Source organism: Apodemus sylvaticus, chromosome 15 (genome assembly GCF_947179515.1).
Source record: "Apodemus sylvaticus chromosome 15, mApoSyl1.1, whole genome shotgun sequence".
In the NCBI taxonomy this organism is placed as follows: Eukaryota; Metazoa; Chordata; class Mammalia; order Rodentia; family Muridae; genus Apodemus; species Apodemus sylvaticus.
The window spans coordinates 19,887,699-19,895,259 of NC_067486.1; positions in this window are offsets into that span (position 1 = coordinate 19,887,699).

Below are 7,561 nucleotides of genomic sequence, written 5' to 3' on the forward strand. Positions count from 1 at the left end.
GAGTTGGGATTTTGATGGGGATTGCATTGAATCTGTAGATCACTTTTGGCAAGATGGCCATTTTAACTATATTAATCCTGCCAATCCACGAGCATGGCAGATTTTTCCATTTTCTGAGGTCTTCTTCAATTTCCTTCTTCAGAGACGTGAAGTTCTTGTCATATAGATCTTTCACTTGTTTGGATAGAGTCACACCAAGATACTTTATATTGTTTGTGGCTATTGTGAAGGGTGTCATTTCCCTAACTTCTTTCTCAGCCTGCTTATCCTTTGAGTATAGGAAGGCAACTGATTTGCTTGAGTTGATTTTATAACCAGCCACTTTGCTGAAGTTGTTTATCAGCTGTAGGAGTTCTCTGGTGGAGGTTTTCGGGTCACTTAAGTAGACTATCATGTCATCTGCAAATAGTGATTTGACTTCTTCCTTTCCAATTTGTATCCCTTTGACCTCCTTATGTTGTCTAATTGCTCTAGCTAGAACTTCAAGTACTATATTGAAAGATAGGGAGAGAGAGGACAGCCTTGTCTAGTCCCCGATTTTAGTGGGATTGCTTCCAGTTTCTCTCTGTTTAGTTTGATGTTGGCTACCAGTTTGCTGTATATTGCTTTAATGATGTTTAGGTATGGGCCTTGAATTCCTATTCTTTCCAAGACTTTTAGCATGAAAGGATGATGAATTTTGTCAAATACTTTTTCTCAATCTAATGAGATGATCATATGGTTTTTTTCTTTGATTTGTTTATGTAGTGGATAGCATTGATGGATATCCTTATATTGAACCATCCCTGCATCCCTGGGATGAAGCCTACTTGATCATGGTGGATGATCGTTTTGATGTGTTCTTGGATTCAGTTGGCAAGAATTTTATTAAGTATTTTTGCATCAATATTCATAAGAGAAATTGGCCTGAAGTTCTCTTTCTTTGTTGGATCTTTGTGTGGTTTTGGTATCAGTGTAATTGTGGCTTCATAGAACGAGTTGGGTAGAGTTCCTTCTGTTTCTATTTTGTGGAATAGTTTGAAGAGTATTGGTATTAGGTGTTCTATGAAGATCTGATAGAATTCTGCACTGAAGCCATCTGGTCCCGTGCTTTTTTTGGTTGGGAGACTTTCTATGAACCTTTTTATTTCTTTGGGTGTTATGGGACTGTTTAGAGGATCTATTTGATCCAGATTTAGTTTGGGTATCGGATATCTGTCTAGGAAACTGTTCGTTTCCTCCAGTTGTGTTGAGTATAGGCTTTTGTAGTATGATCTAATGATTTTTTTTAATTTCCTCAGTTTCTGTTGTTATATTACCCTTTTCATTTCTAAGTTTGTTAATCTGGATACTGTCTCTGTGCCCTTTGGTTAGTCTGGCTAAGGGTTTATCTATCTTGTTGATTGTCTCAAAGAACCAGCTCGTGGTTTTGTTGATTCTTTGTATGGTTCTCGTTGTTTCTACTTGATTGATTTCGGCCCTGAGTTTGATGATTTCCTGACTTCTACTCATCCTGGGTGAAATTGCTTCTTTTTGTTCCAGGGCTTTCAGGTGTGTCATTAAGCTGTTAGTATATGCTCTCTCCGTCTTCTTTTTGGAGGCACTCAGGGCTATGAGTTTTCCTCTTAGCACTGCTTTCATTGTGTCCCATAGATTTGGATATGTTCTGTCTTCATTTTCATTAAGTTCTAAAAAGTCTTTAATTTCTTTTTTATTTCTTCCTTGACCAGGGTATCATTGAGTAGACTATTGTTCAGTTTCCATGTGTATGTGGGTATTCTGTTGTTTTTCTTGCTATTGAAGACGACTTTTACTCCATAGTGATCTGATAGGCATGGGATAAGTTCGATCTTCTTATATTTGTTGAGGTCTGTCTTGTGACCAATTATATGGTCGATTTTGGAGAAGGTACCATGAGGTGCTGAGAAAAAGGTATATTCTTTTGCTTTAGGATAGAATGTGTTATATATATATATATATATATATATATAATCTAATTGGTCCAAAGCTTCAATTAGTTTCACTGTGTCCCTGTTCATTTTCTGTTTTCCTGATCGGTCCAAGTCACCCACAAGTATTGTGTTAGGTGCAATGTGTGCTTTGAGCTTTAATAAAGTTTCTTTTATGAATGAGGGTGCCCTTGCATTTGGAGCATAGATGTTCAGGATTGAGAGTTCTTCTTGTTGTATTTTTCCTTTGACCAGCAAGAAGTGTCCCTCAGAGTCTCTTTTGATGACTTGGGGTTGAAAGTCAGTTTTATCTGATATTAGAATGGCTACTCCAGCTTGTTTCCTGAGACCATTTGCTTATAAAATTGTCTTCCAGCCTTTTACTCTAAGGTAGTGCTTGTCTTTGACCCTGAGGTGTGTTTCCTGTATGCAGCAAAATGTAGGGTCCTGTTTACGTATCCAGTCCGTTAGTCTATGTCTTTTTATTGGGGCATTGAGTCCATTGGTGTTAAGAGATATTAAGGAATAGTGATTATTACTTCCTGTCATTTTTTATGTTATTTTTTAAATTTGATTGGTTAACTTCTTTTGGGTTTGATGAAAGAAGGTTACTATCTTGCTTTTTCCAGGGTGAAGTTTCCCTCCTTGTATTGGTGTTTTCCTCCTATTATCCTTTGTAGGGCTGGGTTGGTGGATAGATATTGGGTAAACTTGGTTTTGTCATGAAATATCTTAGCTTCTCCATCTATGGTGATTGAGAGTTTTGCTGGGTATAGTAGTTTTGGCTGTCATTTGTGTTCTCTTAGAGTCTGCATGAGATCTGCCCAGGATCTTCTAGCTTTCATAGCCTCTGGTGAGAAGTCTGGTGTGATTCTGATAGGTCTTCCTTTATATGTTACTTGGCCTTTTTCTCTTACTGCCTTTAATATTCTTTCTTTGTTTAGTACATTTGGTGTTTTGATTATTATGTGACGGGAAGTATTTCTGTTCTGGTCCAGTCTGTTTGGAGTTCTGTAGGCTTCTTGTATATTCATGGGCATCTCTCTCTTTAGGTTAGGGAAGCTTTCTTCCATAATTTTATTGAAGATATTTGCTGGCCCTTTAAGTTGTAAATCTTCACTCTCATCTATGCCTATAATCCTTAGGTTTGGTCTTCTCATTGTGTCCTGGATTTCCTGGATATTTTGGGTTACAAGCTTTTTGCATTTTGCATTTTCTTTAACTGTTGAGTCCATGGTTTCTATGGAATCTTCAGCATCTGAGATTCTTTCTTCTATCTCTTGTATTCTGTTGTTGATATTTGCATCTCTGTCCCCTGATTTCTTCCCAAGGCTTTCTATCTCCAAAGTTGTCTCCTTTTGAGTTTTCTTAGTTGTTTTAGATTTTAGATTTTAGATCCTGGATGGTTTTGCTTAGCTCCTTCACTTGCTTGTTTGTGCTTTCCTGTAATTCTTTAAGAGATTTTTGTGTTTCCTCTTTCATGACCTCAGCCTATTGACCAAAGTTCTCCTGTATTTCTTTAAGTGTTTTTTGCGTTTCCTCCTTATTGGCTTTTGTATTCTCCTGAATTTCTTTCAATGATTTTTGTGTTTCTCTTATAAGGGCTTCTAACTTTTGATCCACTTTCTCCTGAATTTCTTTAAGTATGTCCTTCATGTGGTCCTCTACCAGCATCGTGACCAGTGATTTTAAATCCAAATCTTGTTTTTCTAGCGAGATGAGGTATCCAGGACATGCTGTTAAAGGAGAATTGGGTTCAGACGCCGCTGGAGCAAGCTGTGTCTCTTTACTGCCTTCTATAATATCATTAACCCTTGAAGAATTGGGTTTCTCTCCCAGCTCTCTGTCCTCATGTTCCATTACTGTACTGCCTTGGTGTTAGTAAATGGTTTGGTCTCTTGAACCAAAACCATGAACATCATTTTTCTAGTCTCCCTTAAATCTTTGCCTTATTACCCACCAATTGCCAAGATTTTCTCAGTCTTCCTTGACATTTTTTATATCTGCTTTTATACCTGCTTCCTGGGCTTTTTGGCATAAGCACTTGGCCCTTTATACTCTGGACACTGGTTGACTAAGAAATCCTGCACAGACAGCAGCCTGGTGTTAACAGCTCTGAAGCAGTGGTCCTAGCTCTTAGTGTGATTTTGCTTAGCTTTGATGCTCATTGTCTCTCAGCTCTGAGGAACCCATTCCTACCACAGATGCTATCAGCTCAGCCCTAAGCTCCTCTCTGTGGCTTATCCACAATGAGGAATAGTGAGTTGCAGTAGCCATTTAGAATCTTTCAGAGGCAAACATCTGTATCATGTCACAGTCTCACCTCTCTTGCCAGCTCTTCACCCCACACCTCTTTGCCTTCTACAGCCTCTCTTACTCACAACCCTCCTCGTCTCATTTACAGTCTCTCCCCATCTTAGCTGTCTGTAGTCTTAAGCATCTGTGATTCTCTGAAACTCTTCAGCTTCTATCTGGGTATGGGGTGTGCTCAGAGTCAGAGGCTCCTGATAATCTCTGTTCTTTATGCATTGAGTCAAACTCGTTCTAACAGAAGTAAAATGCTATTACTAATAATCAGTCTAGGGTTCATTTTCTCTACACAGGTTGTGATCACAAAAAGAGAAATAAGTGTAAGAATGGCCTCAGCAGGCCCATGCCAAGACATTCCTTCCCCCTGAGGGATCAGACACAGAACGGTATAGTATAGAATAGAGTTTATTCACGGCATGGATAGGGGAGTTAAGAGGGTAGTAGAGGCAGAGAAAGGCAGAGAGAAGGAGAGAGGAGAGAAGGAGAGGCTGGCCATGACCAAATGGAGAGAGGGGCAAGGGGAAGGGGAAGGAAAGCCCCAGAGGGCAGGAGAGAAGCTAAGAGAGCAAGAGAGCAAGAGAGAGAGGAGAGGGGCAAGCAAGCCCTTTTATAGTGGGCCAGACCTACCTGGCTGTTGCCAGGTAACTGTGGGGTGGAGCTTAGACAGAATCCTAACATTGAGGGTCCTCCAGTGCTGCTCTTTGCCAGCTCTTGTTTTCCTGGGTGGCTGACAGCAAACAGTAGGAAGGTTGAATAGCAGGTGGTGCCCTCTAGTGTTACAATCAACATGAAGTCCTTAGGTTTGGGAAGCTTTGGGCTTTTGAAAGTGTGTCTGGGGAGCAGCACTTCTCAGCCTTGTCTGCAGCTGGCATTGCAGCATCTAGGAAAGCCTAGGTGTTGATATTTCACTGATTTTGGCAACAGCCAGGGCTTCAGCACCTGGATGGGCCTAGGAATCCAAATTCCTTGTCCTTAACACTGTCATTAACACGTAATTCTTGGCCAATGTATCTGAAACACTTGTCCTAAACACCTGACAATTGCCAGTAACTCTTCTGGAAACCACGACCCACGGTTTCTTTTCTCTGGATCCTTACTACTTTTTCACACTTCTTTAGCTTTATCTCTCTACTCTCATTTGTCCATCTTTCTACCTACATAGGCCAGCTTAACCTTTCCCGGGACACTCTTGAACAACTGCTTTTTGTTTTGAACAACAGCGATCTAGCTGCTGTGTGTATCCCAGTGCTACCTGTCAACTGCTTAACTATCAATGCCACTGCCCCTCCACTGCCCCTGCCATTGTCACCTTCTGATGTCTCTGCTGCATCTCTCTTCCTGTGACCAGTGCATCCCAGATTATTGAAAGTGAGCAAGAAAAGACTATATGAGACATGCCCCACACACACACTTTTTAACCTAATTTTGCAACAGTAGAAGCCATAACACAGGGGAATGTCTCCAAGCCAACTCACTAAATGAGTCCAAGCAGCCTGGTGATGTAAACAGAGAAGGGATGTTTAGCTCAATTGCAGCTTTATCTCCTTGTCTTTTTAGTTGTGCCATGAAGGTTTAAGGTTCTGACAATCACAGATTTGCTTCTTTTGTGCCTGTATCAGAAGTCTCCCTGGTAAGGTCACAGGAGCCAGATTAACAAGAGACCAGAGCTGTCCCTTGAGGGTTGAAATTACCTAAGGTCCCACCCTGCAATGCTTATTTTCAAGAAAATAAACATCAGAAGAGAGCTTATAATGAGAGCTTATCACTATGAGGAATGATTGGTAAGAACCAGAGGCAGGAAAGCCAGACTAGTGGGCTGGTCCACACGAGAGCATGTAGCATTGTTGCCTGCATGCAAGTTGACTCCAAAGACAAATGTAATTTGGCTATGAGTTGGGGTGTCTGGAAAATGGTGTATCATAGGAAAAAGCTATCAGCAGCCATGGTAACCAGCTTCTCCCAGCATTCTAACCACTGCATGTAGCTGTTCACATCATGACTAGGTTGAGCCATGGGTCCAGCTGTGGTCAATGACTTATGAATTATAATGTTAAAATCCCCCTGTGACTTTAGGAATATAATGAACATCTGAAAATAAGGCATATCACCGTTATACTATATATAAAAAATATATTGTTTTTATTTATTTTTTAAAAAGAAAAGAAAAAAAGAACCAGAGGTAGTGGATGGCTACACAGAAACTGTTTCTGGACAGAGCAGCAGGGAAACTGCACATACGAACTCACAGCAGTTGTGACATTACACACCACAAGATCCGCACCAGTTCAAGCCAGATCAAACCCTATCACGGCGCTATTTCCAACTGATAGCAGGTGGGAGAAGGCAAATCAGTTTTCTTCACAGCTATGGCGCCCTGGTGGGTTCATGTTGCAGTGGCTGCTCACACACCTAAGAGGACATGAGCAGCGCAAACTACTCAGTGGGTTCAGAGAAAAGAAAGGGAGGACATAAAGTCGGGTGTGTAGGGAAGGGAGGTGGAGCTGGAAGGGTAGAGATAGGGATGGGATCAGAATCTATCGTACCAACTTCTCAAAGAACCAATAAAATGAGAGACAGAAGTTATCATTAGCACTAATGGTTATTTTGAATGGTTATTTAATGAGGAGTAGTACTTGTTCAGTTCTCCAGGGAAAAGTAGATCCCTGTTGTGGTTTGAATGTATGTAAAATATCCCTTGTAGACACATATTTGAATCCTCAGTTGTCAGCTGGTCAACTAAACTTTAGGAGATGAAAGCTTAACAGAGAAAATGGGTCACTGAGGGTACACCTTGAAATTTTATAAGTAGGTCCACTTCCTGTCCACGCGCTGCTTTCTGATTACAAAGCCAATGAAACCAGTTGCATTGCATTACTTCCACTGTGCCTTTCTCTCCACAGTGGATGACAGGCTCTCAAACCAGAAGCCAGAATGAAGTCTTTCTTCCTGAAGAAGCATTTTGTCACATAATTTATCACAGCCATGAGAAAAAAGTAACTAATACAGGTCTCTCTTTGGTCTCAACTACAAAAAAGTAATGAAGTTATCTGGAGACAGATGGGAAGGTCTACACTGCAGTACAGTGGGGTAGACACAAAAAGGAAGTCCCTGAAACCAACCAAAGCAGGATGAGAGGAGAGGGATTCACAGAGAGAGTCGCACACTCTGGCCATCTTCTCTGCCTACCAAACTTTTTGTTTAGTCATTGCCTCTGCAGACTGGGCCTGACTACGCTCGATGTCAACCTTCCAGAAAACACCTGTGAAATGGAAAGAGAGGCATTCGTCATAGCTGAAGATGGAGTATTATGAGGCCATCTGATG